General features: G+C 38.7%; 1 protein-coding gene across 2 annotated transcripts in view; it reads left to right on the plus strand.

The window, feature by feature from the left end:
* The first annotated feature begins 3,054 nt into the window (after positions 1-3,054).
* The window catches only part of ptpra (protein tyrosine phosphatase receptor type A), a 73,769-nt gene continuing 56,134 nt past the window's right edge, over positions 3,055-20,689 (plus strand). For both annotated transcript variants that reach the window (XM_066711778.1, XM_066711779.1), the window contains exon 1: positions 3,055-3,377. The gene's annotated coding sequence lies outside the window, so the exon portion shown is untranslated. The remainder of the gene's footprint in view (positions 3,378-20,689) is intronic.

Consider the following 20,689-nt stretch of genomic DNA (forward strand, 5'->3'; position numbering starts at 1 on the left):
AATGGCTGAAGACCTGACATTCTAACATACTGTTCATAATTAAACCCCAATATAGAAAAATAAAGCCAGAATGATCATTATCTTGGTAAAAAAATACTTTGTTTATATCATGGAATTATCTTTTTTTGTTAAACAATATTTTATTGTTAAAATTCTGATTCTCCCCACCCCCCTCCAATATAAATGTTGTCCTTCTCAATTCAAGATTTGTATTATTAATATTAATTATTATATTAGCAGACGCCCTTGTCAAGGGCGACTTACAAAACACAAGAATTGATTGAATGAAGGGAGCTGGGAGAAGTGACTGGGAAAGAAGGGTGATGGCGACATCTAGTGGAGAGCTGGGGATGTGTTTTGAACTGTGACAAAATCACTATCAGTAGTCCAATAAAAGCAATGGGAGACCAGTACTAGCAGAGAGCAACAGAACTACTGAGAGGCCAGTATAAGCAGAGCTATTGGGAAACTAGTACCAGTACAGTCCAGGTACTGACAAACCAATATAGCTACTGGGAGAGTACCAGCAGAAACCAGCAGAGCTACTGAGAGACCAGTAGCAGTACAGACCAGAAGAGGGACTGACAAACCAGTAGAGCTACTGGGAGACCAGTAACAGCACAGACCAGTAGAGCTACAGAAATCCCAGTAGAGCTACTGGGAGATAAATACCAGTAGAGACCAGTAGATCTACTGCGTGGCCATTAACAGCACAGACCAGTAGAGCTACTGTGTCCAAATCGAACCAGTAGACCAGTTCAGCTGTCCAAATACACATTTGAAACCAGTTGCAACAGGGCACCAGTGGAAACCAATTGAAAAAAAGTCTACTGGAAGTTCCTCTAGGGGTCAGCACTCAGTTAACTTTAGTCAATTACCTAAAGTAAACCTAGAATATGTATGTATTTTAGAATTTTAATAACATAATTTAAAAATTAAAAACAAAACCTAAAAAAAAAGTATACAGTTTTACTACATTAATTAATTCTAGTTGTCTGCAACCCTGATCCTGGGAACCCAGTGTCATGTAGATTTTGTTCCAACAGAGATCTCAATTCCTGAACTAATAATTGGCCAAATCTGATTTTAATAATATTTTTGAATCATTAGAGATAATATTAATAACCCCTATTCTTCAACTTTTTGTAAGTAAACCCCTTTTTAAAGCTGAATGAAGTAAATGACATGTTCAATTAAGATTTTAATTAATTTATTAATAATCCAATTGGATCAAAAACCATCAGTGAGTCCCCAAGATCAATTGACAACTGTTGATTGTGTTTTTCTATTTTCTATTTAGTCTTAACTCTTTTAAATTAAGTTGCAGTTTAAAAATGATACATTCATATTAAATTAATCATTTTGGAAAGGAGTATATATATATACACACACAGTTGACAAATTAAAGGAAAAACCTGAATAAATTAGTGGAGGAACATACCGAATGCAGATGCCTCCAAACAGGTGCACTGCATGATACAATTAAGCAATTCACAGCCTATCATGCTCTGTGGCATGTATAAAAATGCTGAGCAGGCCCAGCTGACCTTGGTTTTGGATCAAGATGGCAAGAGGAAAGGATCTAATTGACTTTGAAAGAGGAGTCATTATTGGGGCATGAAAAAAACATAGGCACTGGTCTAAAGAGATGTGGGGAAAAAAGTGATATGGTCAGATGAATCATTCTTCACAATTTTTCTCAACAAGTGTACGTGTGCATGTGTGGTAACAACCAAAATAACTACAGGCCTGGCTGCTTGACTCCTACAGTGAGGGGGGGTCTGGAGGCTCTGTTATGCTGTGGGGGGCATTTTCCTGGCATGGCTTGGCTCCACTTGTCCCCTTAGAGGGAAGGGTCACTCCATATCATTACAAAGTTATTCTGCATGATCATCTTTATCCTGTGATGACACATTTCTATCCTGATGGGAGTGGTCTCTTCCAGGATGACAATGCCCCCATCCACAGGGAATGAGGGCTCACTGAATGGTTTGATGAGTATGAAAATTATAATATGCTATGGCCTTTGCAGTCCCCAGATCTCAACCCAATTGAACACCTATGGGAGATTTTGGACTGACATGACAGCGCTCTCCACCACCATCATCAAAACACCAAATGAGGGAATATCTTTTGGAAGAATGGTGTCCATCCCTCCAGTAGAGTCCAGAGACTCATAGAATCTGTGCCAAGAGCATTGAAGCTGTTCTGGGGCTCGTGGTGCCCAACACCTCACTGAGACACTTCATGTTGGTTTTTCCTTTACTTCGTCACTTGTCTGTATATAATATTTTACCATATATTAGAACCATTTTTTAATGTATCTGAAATGGTTACAAATATTACATTTAAATTAACAAGCACTGTGCAGTTTGGACAGCATACAGTTGTATTTTATACAGTAAAATCACACAAAAAAACTGTTACTACCATAAATTACTACGTCACACGATGTACATTAGCGTGAAGACATCATATTGTCACAAATACCATGGTACCATAGTACATATTGTGGTTGAAATTAGGATTTAGTATTATCAGTTCAGTTTATCAAATTGTAGAACATATTTGTACTATTTAATTATAATTATTAATATTATTTATAACGTATATTACAATATTTTAAATTAATACAAACTGATGAAAGTGAAAAATAAGTATTTTTTCTATTTTGAAAGTCTTATATTTTTACACTTGCTTCATTCAGGGTTTTTACCCAGGCCCTATAGGAAATCAATCGGTGAGGTGTAATTTGTGACTTTTGCTGAGGTAATTTGGTGAAGTGTAACACTGATGGTGCAAAATTATTTGGATGTTGTAAGATGGCGGACGCTGCTTCAGCTCAACCTCCCGTAGGGCTACAGTTATACACATTAATGTTCGGAACCTATAGATTAAGGAACCATTGCGTACATTATAGACCTTTTAATTGTATTATTATACAAAATAAAACGCATGAAGCCCAGCTGTTGTCCCGCTGGAAGCCGGGAGAGGGTGCAGATGCTCCAGCGGACGTGTTGTGGAGGAGGGGCTGGGGATCCACTGCTCCCCATTCCCAACACACAGGGAAACAACATGGCGGAATAGGAGATTCGACTGGCTCGCCCGGATGCAGCAGCCTTGGATTATAATTACACTCTCTATGCGTTAAAACCAGACCGGACCGGCAAGACTGGAGTTTCAGGGACCGAGACATAGTGGGGGAATTAGCCTGCGCCTCTGCCCCCAAGATTGGTCTCCGATCAACGACTGGATATTGTGGAGCACCCCCTCCTCCCCAGTGTTGCTGGGGTGTGGAGAAAGACAGCGAGAGAGGCAGAGAGATCCGGGGGAAATATAAGGGAAATACAGCTTGACCCGACGTAGCAGGAGCGGCGGTGAGTTTTTGGCTGTTTTAAATACATAAATCAATACATAGATAATCCCACACATGGACTGAGGCCATTAAAATGCGGAGTGAGGTTTCTGCAGATACTTGAATGCAGGGAACGCACCCAGTTCTGTTGTCTGAAGAATAACATTTCCAATATTTGCTGGGAGGGAGGGTGTGAGTGAGAGAAGGAGAAGAAGAAGGGGGGAGGAGAGGGAGGGGGGACAGGGAGAAAGAAGGAGGGGGGAGGGAGAGGCAGAAAGAGGGGAGAGAGGGGAGGAGGAGGAGATGGGGAGAGATAGAAGGAAGGAGAAGTAGGGGGGAGAAGGAGAAGGAGAAGGAGTGGGGGGGGGGGGTATTAGAAAAGCTGGAGAGGCCAAGCATAAGTATTTTCACAGGGCACAAAGACACAATAACCAGTCAGATTCGGACTATAGGGAAAACAATGAGTTTACCTTTGGAACTCCACGACACTCCAGTGCTATCACTCCAGAAGAGGAGACGTCGGGGTGGGGGGAGTAGAGCAAGAGTAAGTCTCTAATCTTTTACCTTTCACACACACTGTCATACTCCATTCATTCACTTTCAGGAATACCACCTTCTCCCTCCCCTCCCTCTTCCTCCTCTCCAGATTCCTGGTTCTCAGATCATGCTTGGGGCAACTGTGCTCCCACAGCAGAGAAACAAAAATCCACTGTTGTCACAGCAAACCCACTGAGACATTAATATTAACCCTGCAAGGGTGTAGGCCTATGGGGTGTGTGTCCCCCACAACGGAAGCAGCCGTAAGTGGTGCTGTGTCCATCACTGTGAGTTAAAACACCTTTCCTCATCAGAAAGGCCTGTGTGGCGATAACTGCTTTTCTTAGCAGTGCTTGAATGTCACAGTCGCTGTGTTTAGCCAATAGAGGGACAGATAGTTGGTGAGCAGGTTTCAAAGGGTCTGCTGGCAAGGTAGATGTGCCTCTGCTACATGTGTAGTTCCTGGCTGCTCTGTCACAGCTGGGCTTGATCAGTGTGTCAAAGCCCCTGAAGGAGTCTTTGTTAGTTTACTACTTTTATTGGTTCTTCCTAATATTGTCAAACTTGTTGACCATTTTGACCTACAGAACTCTGACCTTCTATTCTAATTGTAAGATGCTTTGGATAATGGCCACTATTCAGTTACTTAATATTAATTATACATTTGCTGCATCACTTTTATTAAACCCGGCCCATTTACACTGAAACAATTGACGGCAATTTGACGGCATTTTGTTGCTGGCAAGGTCTGTGTGAATGGGTTATTGCCGGCAAATCGATGCTGTCTAATTGCTGGCAACAGGTCTGTGTTCAATGGAGCAGGAAAATGATTGCGGCAAATTCAGGGTCAAGTACTGCCGTAACCAGTCAGAATAGCGGCGCCTATAGGGTTAAGCCACCTTTGAACAAGAACTTACTTGACCGTAACAAGAAACAGGCTGGGTTGTTAGAAATGGCGGAGCTTTAAAATAATATAGTTGCAGCATTTCTGAGTGTTATTGATGAACCAACAGGTTGACATATAATGCTAACTATTGTCACACATTATATACCAATACGTAATACAAAATATAATATCTCTATACAGGCAAACGTGTTACCCCCTCACAGTGGGTTAGTTTCAAACGAAATCGGTCGTTTCGTTTGCTTTGAAACAATGACCCCGTTCACATCTCAAGTGTGAACGGGGTCCTATACTCTGCACTAGTGTCCCCTATCTGAGCTGTTCCCTCTCTTTTTGTTGTTTCTTTGTCTAGACAGCTGTCTGTTTCCAGGCAGCTCTTTGATCCCATTCACACCAGGGCCACTGTTCTGATAAACTGAGCTACTTGTATGAATGAGCTTCCTAACGAAAGTGCGCTTGCGCATAAACAGTGCGCACGCGCAATTAACAATTTCAAAACACGACAATAAATCTGGGCTACCTGCGGGTAGCTCATCTTGATTGGGCAGGTCAATTTGTCATGTTAATCTGACAATTTGATCTGCCTTTCAGGATGTGCTGCTTTCTGAAATCGCGCCTGCGTAGTGACCCCATACACGCTGTTAAATCCAAGCTATTATTGACGGCAAGTTTTCAATGTACCACAGACTTCCTTATATAACATAATTAACTTTTGAATATCCTTAAAGTATTTCCTTCTTTAATCACTTTAGAATTTCAGATATTTGGCTGGTTTGCAGTGGATAGGAACATAACTTACATTTGCTTTTAATTTACAGAAATCAATGGTCTTATCAGATAAACGTAACTTTAACCTTTTAGTACTTTGTGGTAATTAATAATACCCGATTCATTCAAAATGTAAAAATGCATAATAAAAATATGCATAGACACTACAGACCTCAAGTTTCTTTGTACAGCCTTTGAATGCTGTACATTTGACATGACGAGTTAAAATACATATTCTAAAAAACACAGGTCGACATGGAAGGTAGATACAAAGAAGTATTCAGATACCTTTCAGTCTCTGACTATCCAGAGGAATACAGCAAGGCACAGAAGCAATCCTTAAGACGACATGCTTCAAAATTTACCATTTCAAGTAAGTAATGAAAAAATTATTACAATTGCACAATTAAGTATACCACAGCCAAATGCAGAATTCAGGTCAATATTGCAACACTGAATTAAAAGCAGAGGGCAGCCCATTCTGATAGGTGCTTTCTGTCTGACAGGGTGAGCTACCTAATGTTTTCAATCAGGGCAGCTCATCCTGAGCGTAGCGCATTTTTTCAGACTAGTCTGACAATCTGAGTTACCGGGTAGCTCATTCTGATAGGGAAGCTCAGTTTGTCAGAACACTGGCCTAACTCATATGTGAACGGGGTCAATGTATCTGTGTTCGCCATTCACACTTGTCTTGTGTACAAACGTGCTCAGTTCGTTTGGAAACTAACTCGGGTTCGTTTTCATGATTCACTTCTGTGTTTTCTCAGGACTTCGATCATATTGCAATAATCAAGTGAGCTCGGCTCCTTTTGTATTAATAAAACACTGGATGTTTACATTTTACATGATTAGTGCATATAAGAAATGGCAGCATAACGTGTGCAATAACAAATACATATGACTACATTGTATTGTTTACTGTATATTTCCTATACACGTGTGTACATTTCAGTTTGTAAATTGCATTATGCTTTGAACTGTATTGTATTGTTGCACTTTATATTGCTCTTATTTGTAAGTCACCATGTATAAGGGCATCTGCCAATAAATAAATAATAATAATGACAGTAATAAAGTTACTACATGCAGTAGTCTAACACATTTGACAGTCAACCAAATAATACATGGCTGCGTTCACGTTGTGCGCAGATCTGACCAGCAAAGCGATTAAGTTTCAGAATCTGTGACAACAGTCTGACTAGTGACCGCATCCAACTCTCTATTTAAACACTGTATGCAGTTATTGAACACAACAATAGGCGATATTTGTGAATATTATAATCAGCGTTGCGCTGCCGAATGGTGATTGTTTTGCCTATATAAACATATACAATAACACAGCGGGGAAATGATCGCACTTGTACAAACATGTCCAGAATATGGGTCCATGTCTCCTCTCCGGATACACAGGCTTCTGTAGCATCTCAGTCCCATGGCCACAGCGCTCTTGCCAGCAATCTCCGTTTTCTGTGTGAATGCATCCTTGCCGGCGATTTTCCGGCATGCAAACCCAGTGTGAATGGGGGGCAACAGGGAAAACACAGGCAAATGTTGCCGGCATTTCAGTGTGAATTGAGCTATAGAGATGTGAAGAACTAGACTCAGGCTCCCCTTGCATTATGAAGCTGCACACTATGACCTCACAGTGTTCATGGTGTTATTAGCTGCAGGCTCTTTGCAAGTCAGCCAGCTTATCCAGATTCTGGTGTTTTTACAGTTCTTTACTGTGGCAGACCTGCATAGACAGGTTACAACAGCACTGTGGGACATACCTCTGTCTGTTTCATTAATGAAGTCTGGGCTGAATGTGGGGCATATATACATAGATATGTACATTGACACACCAGTAATACATTGCTACTCTTAAGCAGTGGGACACAGATAAGGTCATACAGTGCAAATGTAAGATCCTGGCACACTGCTATAGTGATACACTGAGAGGCTGCAGTCCAGACCAGTTTCGGAGCTGCAGATGCATACTTAATGCTGCTTGTCACAGCAGGTATCAGAACTCTGTTTCGGCAACACTGTGCTGAGAGACTCGACAGATTCCCTTCTCCCACACACACACTTACATCATCACTCTTCAAATTTAAATTCACAACATGCTTTATTGGCATAGTGACTTTACAAACGAAATAATTAAAATGAATTAAATATACAGACCTTAAAATTATGCATATTTTATATATATTATACACCGATCAGCCATAACATTATGACCACTGACAGGTGCAGTGAATAACACTGATAATCTCGTTATCATGGCACCTGTCAGTGGGAGGGATATATTAGGCAGCAAGTGAACATTTTGTCCTCAAAGTTGATTTGTTACAAGCAGGAAAATGGGCAAGCATAAGGATCTGAGCGACTTTGACTAGGGCCACATTGTGATGGCTAGACGACTGGGTCAGAGCAATGGGCGCGTGAGCATCAGAACTGGACCACGGAGCAATGGAAGAAGGTGGCCTGGTCTGATGAATCACGAGTTCAAAGTGTTGACTTGGCCTCCAAATTCCCCAGATCTCAATCCAATCAAGCATCTGTGGGATGTGCTGGACAAACAAGTCCGATCCATGGAGGCCCCACCTCGCAACTTACAGGACTTAAAGGATCTGCTGCTAACGTCTTGGTGCCAGATACCACAGCACACCTTCAGAGGTCTAGTGGAGTCCATGCCTCGACCGGTCAGGGCTGTTTTGGCGGCAAATGGGGGACCTACACAATATTAGGCAGGTGGTCATAATGTTATGGCTGATCGGTGTATACATTTTATATATTTATATAAAGCACAGACATTTTTGGGCTTGTTGGTTTTTGTCTGGAGACATAGTTGTTTAGTGCCCCTCATCCTGTAGCAGGCTATGTATTATTCTGTATTATTATTGTGCTCTTTCTTATTTTTTTACTCATACACACACTCTCTCTCTCTCTCTCTCTCCTCGCACACTCTCACGGTAGAAAACTTCACCACATTCCCCCCTCCCCCCCCACTCTCATGGGAGAAAACTCTGCCGCACCATCACTGTCTGGAATTATTTTGCCTGGGGCCCCCACATACCCTAGAATCACTTCTGCAACAAGGGCTATGGAAAGTAACAAGGAAAGTGATGCAAGTGATTGGTGTTCCTTCATATGTCAAAGAATGACACTCGGCAAGAGCACCATCTAGGACCTGTGCTTCTAACTGATTAATTGAGCTAAAGCCTTTATGCAAGACAAGTTTTACAAGAATCATAACAAAAATGTTGTCAATAGCAAAAATGCATTGTGCAGTTGTGTGTATACAAATAAAATACTGGATTACAGTGGGTGAAACCAAATGATAGTGGTTTATTGCCCTACTCAATGCATAGTGCCCTCTATCTCCTTATGCTGCCCTGCTCCTGGGCTCCCCCCCATACACAACAGCCTGTGCCCTCCCAACACCCACACAACAATCAATGCCTCCCAATATGAACACAACATACAGGTGCCCCCAACACACACACACACACACACAATACACAGTGTTCACCCTGTCTCATACATAGCAGATGGGGCATGTAACGAGTATGATGTAATTTGTGTGCAATGAAGGGATCTGTCATGATTTACAGGCCCTTTAGCATTGCCATTTGGATTCCTGCATTGTTCATCCTCTAGGTTATGTCAGGTGACACAGTTGAGGCAAGCTCTTGTGAATCCCGTCTCTCTCAGCACGCTTCGCGGTGTAATTCACAAGCGCTGTTTTAGGGATAAATCTCCAGGCTGTGTTCATTGATGCGTGAGGGGCTGATGGATGAATACAGGCTTTCCAAGCGAGGCCGGATCCATTACGAGACTTAGCAGCTTACGTGGCTTCTGTGTCAGTGCACCAGGGAAGTGGAAAGATAAATGTCTTTAGAATTTCATTATGAGCTTTCCTGTCCAAGGAATGATCCAACAAGAGTCACATACACCCGGCTTTGGGTGTTAGAGCAGGTCATACTGCTGTGCTCTGGTAGCCTGACTAGGGCCCGACAGATATCGGACCTCCGATGATATAGTCTTTTCACTGTATCGGCACATATCCCACGGATAATGCACCGATATATTTTCTCAAACTATTGGCTAATTTGTTTTTTCAAATTATCATAAAATCCTTTGTCAGACTTCAGACAATAAATAAATAAATACATGTTTATTTGGTTTTACAGTCATTATAATTTTTTACAATTATTTTTTTACATAGTAATCGTTCTTTATTTTTCGCTATAATCTTCCGACTCCACAGTGATTCTCATGCGCAGCGTCGTGGCGCGCACACTACACTACTGAGCACCGTGGTGAAACAAACACCCCCCACTGAGAAACACAGGGCTCAAAAACAAACTTACGTGTGTTTTACTAAAACGCTCATAAGCAATATAAAGTATTTTTGAAAGCTGAAAGCATTTGAGTATCCATAGCTTTGATTGTTTATGTTCATCATGACTGAAGATTACCGTATACTATAGAGGCACATTTTTACTGAAAAGTTAATTGAATTGCTTTTCAATATTTTAATTGCTATTGTGAAGTAAATGTTCGCTGAACATGTTGACTGGATATCAGCAAATGTCTCCAAATGACCAGCAAGCTCAGATCACTGAGAACAATGTAAAGAAAATTAGTGAAAAACGCATCTCTCAGACAATGTTAAGAACATAAGAAAGTTTACAATCAAGAGGAGGCTATTCGACCCATTGTGCTAGTTTTGTGTCCATTAATAACTAATAGCACTTTTCCGAGCTTGTGCTCGGCCTGGGAAGCAGTTGATCTTTTTGGGAACCGGCCTGCATTTCCACCGGTTTGGGAACCGAATGCTGACGTCACTGGATGTGGGCGTTCCCAAGCACGGAGTAGAAGTCTAGAAACACAGCAATAATAATCAGCACCGAGCCGGACTACGTCCTTAATTTGCAAGCTTTACTACTGTCATTGAAACCCTATTTAACCATAAAAATTAAACTCATTCACCGTCTACACAGCACAAATACATTGTAAAAAACAAAACAAAAAAACACGAGATCACATGTAGACAAGCAGTAACAAAAATACTATAGGAATATGCTAAGATAACTATTTCTTTATAAGTTGAGCACAATAATACATGTTTTCCCCCTCATTCATTTATTACAAGGATGTTAAGATGCTACATGGAATTCAAATGCTAGATTAATTTCACATTCATAATCACAATCATAAATACAGCCTATATAAAACATTACAATGAACACTATTTATCCTTCCCTTGTTCATAGGAAATTGTCCACAGGTGGAAACACTGATGTTTATCCTAAGGAATTTACACCGATTCGCTATTTCAGACACATTTACTGTATTTAATACAATATAAGATAGAGTTAACATGCATTCGTCACCGTGCATACAGTTTATTATGCATATGTTTTGTATGAGTAGATACATTTTCATTCATTTTGTGGCATATTTTTACTTTTATTCTTGTTTAAAAAACAATGACTATAGGCTAGCCTATTGATTATGGATGCGGTTGTTTTGGGGGTATTTGCGGCGCAGTCATGGGCAAATCAATAAATTGTCGCACGATCTCAGGTGATGTTAATGTCATCATGGTTTGATGGGAAATTGTGCTTATTAATGAAGTCTGGCATAATGGTCCCAAATCATTGTTGCATTGTCCCTGTTGCCAGACACGCAGCAATGCTCTTATGTTTAGAAAGTCGCCCTGGATAAGGGCGTCTGCTAACAAATACATATTATTATTATTATTATTATTATTATTATTATTATTAATACATTGTCAGCACTCTGCTGGCGTGTGGTTGCTTGCTTGCTCGCTGCACAAAGCACATCACTGTAACAGCTCTGCTGCAAACAGCGAGTTTAGTGCTTCTGCACGGCAGTGATTGTTGTTTGTGCAATTGTTGAAATACAGCTGCAACAACAATGTAAATTGTTTCTTCATGTGTTTAAATTAGTTATACTTTTATGAAGTAAGTATTCCATGTAGTGTGATAATCTGTATATACATACATAGCTAAAATTGCACTAATCGGCACATAAATTGTGTATTTGATCTTCTGTTACTGTAAAATATATACGTTTTGTGTAATTCTCCCTGTGCTAAGAACATTTATTTATTCATAAATTCTTAATCATGCGCAAACCAACCTGGGACACATGACTAGTAGGGGCGCTGGATTCGGCGTAACACCGCATTTCTGCCAGTAGCAGAAGAAACTGCATAGTTAATGACCAGTTAATTAACGAACAATATTCAGTTTCTTTCCAATCTATATCGTCGAATTAACTCTCCATCATCATAATATCGCTGTAACACGTCTTTTCTTTCACATAAGGTGAGCTCAGTCATCTTTCATTGCTGCCATTTCACAACTCTAACTAGTTATTGACCTGGTGAGACCATATTGTTACTGAAGTGTCTCTCTATGACAGACCGCGGATTGCTGCTAATTTTTCATGAAAACTCTCCTCACTGCTCCCGTCTCTGCTGGCATTTTAAACATGGCGGCTGCACTCCAGCAAATCACTTTTGGTGGAGACGACTTAACCCCGCCCCCCGGACCTGACGTCACGGGTTCTTTGGTTCCAGACCAGCAAGTTTTTGGTGCCGCTGAGAACCAGTTATTTTGTGGTGGAAAAGCATAGAACGGTTCCAGATTAGGCACCGGCTCCGAACCAGCACAGGCACAATGTCGGTGGAAAAGCGCTAGTGATCCAAGGATCCTACCCAGTCTGTTTTTAAATGTTGGATAAAACTGAAACTACATTATATTTATAAAACTTTTTCAAATCCTACATCGTGTTTTGGCTGCGATTCGTATTGCATAACTTTTAACATATGCAGTGAATAAGCTACATATTTTTTATACATTGTTTTAAAACAAATGCAGCTGTGCTGTGCTGCCTGCACTAACCTGCCCCTGTTGTAAGGGCAGTATTGAACACTGAGGAGGATTGTGAACCTGAGAGAACCTGGCGCGACGCCTGTAAAATACTGATATAAACTACACCAGCACTTATCTACCAACACTCTTATTTGCCCTAATGTGTAGAACATGCACAATTTTATATTTGTCCTTTATTCTCCCCTATTCTAACTTATTTATTTTGATTATTTGATTAGTGGTTATTATTTTTGAAAATTAATGTTGTTTATTATGTAAAATGTAAAAATCTTGCATTCAGTGCATATTTGACACAATTTCTCTCTGACAGGCAGAGATTTGAGGCATTCCATGCTAGAAATAGAAAATATCTGTTTTGCATGCTAAAAAAAAGAAAGAATATATCGGCAGATATATCAGTAATTGGGAAATTTAGCTAAAAAACCTGTATGGGCTCTAAGCCTAATGACCCATCCATAGTCAGGGCTGTGAGAGTATGGCAGTGTAGTGACAGAGGCTGTGTGTAGGTGTGATATAGTAAGGCCCATCCCTTTGTTAAAATGTTTGGTAACCTTTTAGAAAAACAAAGACTTATCTGGGTTGGTGTTGAGGAGCGGCCATCTTGGTAAAACCGTGGGAGATTACAGAGGCTGTCTTAGTAAGGGACTTTATAGGCCGGAGTTACCTTACTACTGTTATGGGGACGGGGTTAATACTACTGTTTGGAGTGGGTTATTTACTTTGTTTATAGTTTAGATTTGTTTTATAATTCTACATCTGTTATACGTTTGTTATTTTCATGTAAAGAAAATATTTGTGGGAATAGATGTCTGGGGATTTTTATGTAGGCTATGTTTTTAATGTTTCTTTGGTTGCCCCCATTTTCTAATGGTTGGCTCTAGGGGGAGGGGCTAAACTGACAACAGTATAAAAGAGGGAACAAGGAGGTCAGTAGGACAGAGCTGGGTGGGAGGTTAATACGTGTACATTTTTTTTTTTTTTTTTTATATAAATAATATAATTATTTATTTATTTAAATTAAATTTATTTAGTTTTATTTGTTTGTTTGTTTATTTAGGATCATGATTTGAGGATTCATTTGTTTTTCTGATACCTGCAATTGTTTATACTGAGTGCTGGAAGTGACTTCCACTTGTTTTTGTTCCTTTATTTTAGTCTGTTTGTCATGAAAGACAAAAAATGTCATTATTTTTGGATACTTGATGTAATTAGTCTTAATTGTCCAACACATGGATCACCACAGTAGGCCTATACAATATGATGACCTTAAATTCAGCCCTAAACGTAACCCTAACCCCAATCTAACCCTAAAAATGTAACCCCTAACATAAACATAACCCTAAATTTAAAACCAAACATAAATTTAATCCTAAACAACTTAAACTGAATCTCCAACTCCAAACACAACTCCAAATATAACCCCACACCTAAAACCCAACCCAAAACTTAACCCTAAATTGTACTTCAAATAAAAATCCCAAACCCAAAAACCCAACCCTAACGGACACCTGTATCTCAATCCTAACCCTAAACTAACCTAGGACACAAAACCTTCACCCATAATTCACTATCTTCAGACCCTAGAAACAAACTCCCCCCAGAAAACACATTTTATCACATGATCACAAGTACAATGCACAAACTAATCCTATTGGATACTTAGCTCTCTCTTTATTCACTACAGCATCCATGGACAACCTTAACCCCCAAACTTCAACCAGTAGACAAAGACCCCCTTTTTTTTTTTCTTCAAACAGTTTTTTACACAAGGATGTATATCCTCGAAGGGACACAAACATAGCCCCATGACCTGTAAGTGACAGTGACAGTGCACTTGAGGAAGTTAGAGGGATAAAATCTGATTGATCCAACAACCCCAAAATCTTTCACTTAAACCTATACAATATGATGAGGTGTGTGAAATGAGGGATTACCCTCTCTTTATACAGAAAGTTATAAAGACCAACGATTTTAGAGTGCGAGTATGAATGTCTGTGACTCTCACACAGTGCACAGGGACACAGAAACCAGAGTTGGGGTCAATCCTGAATTCAAATGAAATTCAATAGTCAATTGCAATTAAAGTGTGATCAAGTGTGGAATTGTACTGTAATGTACTGGAACTGAGAGACATCAAAAAGATTATGCTGTTAATTGCACCTGGCATTTTTAAATGAATGTAATCTTCAATTCTGCGAAGCAACAGCAATATTATTTTTATCAATCTATTGCCATAAATCTCCCTTACATTGAGTTATATAGCCTAGTATTCTCACCAAGCCTAGCCTATAAATGTCAGCCTATGTTATTCTATGTAATTCACACAATAATTATAATAGGTAAAGTTTGTCTTGCTGCTGTGGTTGTATTCAATCATTTATATTGTGTTCAAACATATTCATAATGCCAACGTATCAAATCATCCTGCCATGGCTGCTTTCTAAGAGCCTGTACTGACGTCTTAATTTATATTGATGATTCATTTTGGAGCTGACGTTTAACACTGATCAGCTATTCATTATTCGTGCTGTAAAACAAACAGCTGAGCTACTGAAATGATTGGGAGAGAACTGACAATTTAGCTTTTTATTATGAATAGGCCTAACTGATAAACCGTGGCATTACTGTATTAATAATGTAAAACGCAAGAAGACAAATACTTAGCTACAGATGTCTTATGAATCTCTATTCATTGTATTTATTGCTTGCATTGGGACTCAATTTAGCAATGATGTAAATGTTATTTACCATTAAGATGTTAGCCTATGGTCACTTTGGTAATACATTTAAAACATAGTAATATTATAAATAACCATTATACATGAATGTACATGTATTTATGTATGCATTTGCTGAAGAACAGTAGTTCTGAATGGGAAGCACATGGAGCATTTGTGCATCACATTTGTTAGTGAAGATGTAGCCTATGTAAGTATAATGTATATATGCAAAACATTTAGGAAACTGCACTCAATAAAACCTTGCATGATATAATAACAGAAACCACTTTTAATTTTATAAAATAATTCTAAATACATTTAAGATATTTTGATCTTGATGTATTGAAAACGTTAGAACTAATGTCCTCCAAATTTTATGTGACTTTTTTAATTTAATTTATTTAACTTTACATCAGAAAAAGCTGTATAATAACCATTATTGTGCTTACAAAAGTGTGTAGCCTTACTTATGCACTAAATACTGTAATCCCTCGTTATACAAGTGAAATGTGTTCCTTAGCCTGAGTAAGTGGTTTTCAAACCAGTCCAGGAGTACCCCCTGCCCTGCTGGTTTTTGTTCCAACCGAGGTTTTCATTGAAACTGAATCCTTAATTGACCTTACAAAGCAATATACCATTCAATCAAAGTAATTAAGACTCTAGGACTGGTTTGAAAACCCCTGGCCTAAGTTAACCACCATGATCAACTGAGTTTAAAATGGCTAGAGAAAAAGAAGAGAGGTTTTTACAAAAATCCAAATCTTTTTTACTTGTCGTTTACTGTACATATCCAAATATAACTATCGTTTGCAAGGCAACAATTTTTTTAGGGCATTTACCCGTAACCTTTAGTTTAGTCTAAGTCTAAAAAATCCACATTCTACAAAAAAAACCATTTTATAAATTACATTTTAATTTTAATTTTTAAACATTACGGCATGCATTGCTACAACATTCTAATTAGCCAGTCCTTAAAGTATTGAAATTTAAACTAGGACAATGGAGTGGAATTGTAATTGGAAGACGGAATTAATGGCTGATTGTAGTTGAATTGGTGGGATTGACTCCTCCCATGGAATTGGAATTCTTAATTTAATTAGTCTAGAGAGGGAATTGAACTAAAGGAATTAATGTGGAGAGTAAATTGAATTGGAGTTAAATAAATTAAACTGACCTCCAGAGAGAGACATTCAAAGGCTGACAGTTAGGTGGGTGTTGCAGGCTGGTGAGTGAGCTAGTAAGGAGGCAGAGAGCTGATGAAGGAGGTAGTGTAGTGATTTCTCCTGAATACTGCATTATGGGTCAGAGCCTAGTTTTGCATTCAAATTGTCATCAGTGTCAAACTGTAGACCCTCCCTCCCTTCCTGTCCAAGGAAATTGAGTAGGGAATCAACTTTGTAACAGTCTGTATTTCACTCTATTTGTCTCTTTTACACTGTGTGTGTGTGTGTGTGTGTGTGTGTGTATATATATATATGTATATATATATGTATATATATATATGTATATGTGTGTATATATACCTTCAAATTAAAGATGAAAGTCTACAATTAAAGCACATCTTTTTTATGACAATTGTGTCACTGTCCAAATATTTATGGACCTAACTGTATACCTCTGGCTCTGTGTTCTTCCGTTGTCTGTGCAAGAGAACAGACCTTAATTATTATAATTATTTATTTCTTAGCAGATGTTGTTACCCAGGACATCATACAGTTCTCATAATAAACATTCTTCAAAATGTTACAAAATAAGCATACAATCTAGTATATGAGAGCTAAGAAAAGTTACAAAATACAGTAGAGTTCCATCCCTGCTTACGTACTTCTGCAAAACAAACACAACAATCTTCAGCTGCTGCATCAAATTCATTCAGTACTATTTTCCAACAAAAATGGGTCAAAATACTGCATGGGCTTATATTGGGATCCCGTATTTTCGTCATGCACTTTTCATCACGTGACCCTTCATCACAAACATTTAATCATAATTTAGATTGAATATTCCTTAATGTCCTACGATTCCAAATCAGACTTTTAGAGCGGCAGTTTTTCAACATACATAGGCTATTCAATTCAGTAAATAAATATGGAGGATAATTTGTGTCTAAATAAATAAATAACCAAATACATAGGCCTACTTGAAAAAATAAATAAATAAATAAATAGATAAATGTATATATTTTGATTTATTTCCTTTTTTATTCATCTATGTATTTATTTATTTTGTGTTTTTTTTTTTTTTTTAATTTGGTACAATGATGTTGTATATAAGGGAAATAGAGTATTTAACCATCACTGAAACCACCCCACACAGGTCCCCTTCGGTTAAAGGAAGAATATTAATACTTAATTCAAAAAGATGCCCCAAAGAGCAGTTTATACACACAATAGAATACAATTCATAAATAGCCTAGGTCAGATAAACTGAACAGACAATAACATTAAAAACAGTTTAACACCAGAACCTCCATAGCCACTTGGCTTTTGCAATTCGAAAGTAAATACCTCTGCATATGTGAATTTCTCCTGCATATCGTACTTAATATTTGAATTAAATGCATGTAGGGCATTTCAGCTGTAAACTCTTCCAAATTAATAAGTTATAAATAGGCTACTTTCTCCAACCGCCGGACCTGGAGTTTAGGCGGTTGGCTATACTGAATATAATATAGCCGACAGTCTGGGCTTTATAATAACATTAGTCATTGTGAAAGAGTTTGATTTCGTGTTGATTGTTGAAACGTGATTTTCTACACATCATATATTCACATATTATTATCATTATTTTATTAGCAGATTTGCACCTAATAGGCCGTAGCTCTCGTCTGCCTGTCTTGATTGGCTCAGGAAGTTTCTAACTTTCCTTTGGAATTCTATATTTTGTAGTGGTATAGGGCTGGCGACAGGCTTGCTGGTGTTAGTGTTTAGACTGCTGTTGGCTTTACAATACAGCATCTATACAAGACTGAAGGTGCCTCTCACCTTTCATCCAGCACTGCCTGCACAGAATAAAGACACTGTCAGGTTGTTAATGCAACACAAACTGCCCAGTTGAAAAGTGCGTTTTCTGCATTAATATGCAGCTGTAATAGATGGAGCCATTTCAATGTGCTTTCACGTTGTATTAAGTAAAAAGTATTTAATTTGTATTATTTTGAGTTTAATAAAATAATATGTATAAACTGTTTTATGTTGTAAAATACATGTCAAATTGTGCTGTAGCCCTATTGTAAACACCACCCCTCCTCTCTCTCTCACTCTCGTGCATGCACAATTAGTTATAATAATAATAATAAGAAGAAGAAGAAGAAGAAGAACATAAGAAAGTTTACAAACGAGAGGAGGCCATTTGACCCATCGTGCTTGTTTGGTGTCCATTAATAACTAAGTGATCCAAGGATCCTATCCAGTCTATTTTTAAATGTTCCCAAATTTTCAGCTTCAACCACATCGCTGGGGAGTTTGTTCCAGATTGTGACAACTCTCTGTGTGAATAAGTGTCTCCTGTTTTCTGTTTTGAATGCCTTGAAGCCAAATTTCCATTTGTGTCCCCGGTTGCGTGTGTCCCTGCAGATCTGGAAAAGCTCCTCTGGTTTGATGTGGTCGATGCCTTTCATGATTTTGAAGACTTGAATCAAGTCCCCACGTAGTCTCCTCTGTTCCAGGGTGAAAAGGTTCAGTTCCCTCAGTCTCTCAGTAGGACATTCCCTTCAGACCTGGAATAAGTCTGGTTGCTCTCCTCTGAACTGCCTCTAGAGCAGCAACATCTTTCTTGAAGTGTGGAGCCCAGAACTGCACACAGTATTCCAGATGAGGTCTAACTAGTGCATTGTACAGTCTTAACATTACTTCTCTTGTTTTCAATTCTACACTTTTGACAATATACCCTAGCATTCTGCTTGCCTTTTTTATTGCTTCCCCACATTGTTTGCATGGAGAAAGTGAGGAGTCCACATAGACTCCTAGGTCTTTCTCATGTGTTACTTCATCTAGTTCTATTCCTCCCATAGTGTAATTATAGTGGACATTTTTGTTACCTGTATGTAATAACCTGTGCTGCCGAGATTGTATCTGGTGAGCCACCAATTTTACTATCATCTGCAAATTTGACAAGTTTGCCATCTCATGGAAATGTTTGGAAACTGAAAGATAACTTTAATTACTACCAAGGAGTAACAGTATGAAACACTAACACTCGGTTGATTTGTGGTAATTTATGACTACAGGAATTTATGACAACACATCCTGAATAACTGAAGGAGCATACAGAATGTATTTAGCCATCGGACATTATTTGGTAAGTTTAAATGAGCAGCGTGTTTACCAAAATAACAAATGTGTATTACTTCTCCCTGTATCATGATCCTGATTAAGATTAACCATATGTTAAGTATCCTAGATATTTTTCATAATTATTTATCTGTGCGAGAAATAAACTATTCCAATATTAAAAGTGCACGTTGTATAAATCTGTTCTGTGTATATATAGCCGTGTGTTAGCATATCAGTATGAAATATACAGTTGCAGCCTATGTAGCTAACTGACTGTAACTTGGCAGAACTGATTCTTAAGAGTTTTCAGTTTCCAGTTTCCCCGCTGTTTACGGCTACTGTCTCGTACACACAAAACTGTGGGACATTTAGGGTTAGGATTTTTTAGGTTCCCAGAGTGCGGCCCTCGAGGATGTTTGGTGCAGCCCCCCCAAAGCAAACCTTCAACCACCCCTGTTCTGATCCTTTGCTATATTTTTACACTTTCTGAACATTTTCTGTTACAAATTGCACGTGTAACTTGGGGGAAAACAATAAAACAACAATTAAAAATAATATATGTTCCCTAACAGAAGTGTATAGGAAATAAAAAGGTATGATTTGGGACATATTTAGTTTTCATCTGTGGTTAATTTTCTACTGTGACCCCCCCATCTCATGCAACCTCCATAAATTGTCCCTCCATTATGGGCTCAAATTAGAGCCATAAGTAACTAATTCAAACTGAAAAATATTGTAAACAACATAAAGTTGAGAAAAATGATGTTGAGATTTTGAAACAAAATGTATAGAATTGTAAACAAAAAATATATATTGAAAGGAAATAATGTTAAACCGAGAGCATTGGAGTGAGTCCCTGTCTTTAGTTGTGATGCTGCAATCCTCACTTTCGCCGCTAGTTTCTTTGCTTTCGTTTTTTTCTTTTTCTCATTTACGTTTTGGCACTGTTTTGTAGTGAGGGCGAGGCTTAGAGGGAGGCATACGTCATGGCTCTCCATTGGTCCACTACGTTTGAGTGACGGTTCTTCCTAACCCAATCAGTGATCAGGGTGGGTGGTCTGGTTTGGAATTCACGGTTCTCAGGTGATTTCTGTGTGAGATGATGGTCATGGTTTCAACAGCACCGCCGATTCTAGCAACTCATTAGAAACATCCTGGTGTGTTCATAGCCCTTCAGTCAAAATCTGGAAAATCAGTGGATCCCACCGCCTTCTTCA

This window comes from Amia ocellicauda, chromosome 8 (assembly GCF_036373705.1).
Source record: "Amia ocellicauda isolate fAmiCal2 chromosome 8, fAmiCal2.hap1, whole genome shotgun sequence".
In the NCBI taxonomy this organism is placed as follows: domain Eukaryota; kingdom Metazoa; phylum Chordata; class Actinopteri; order Amiiformes; family Amiidae; genus Amia; species Amia ocellicauda.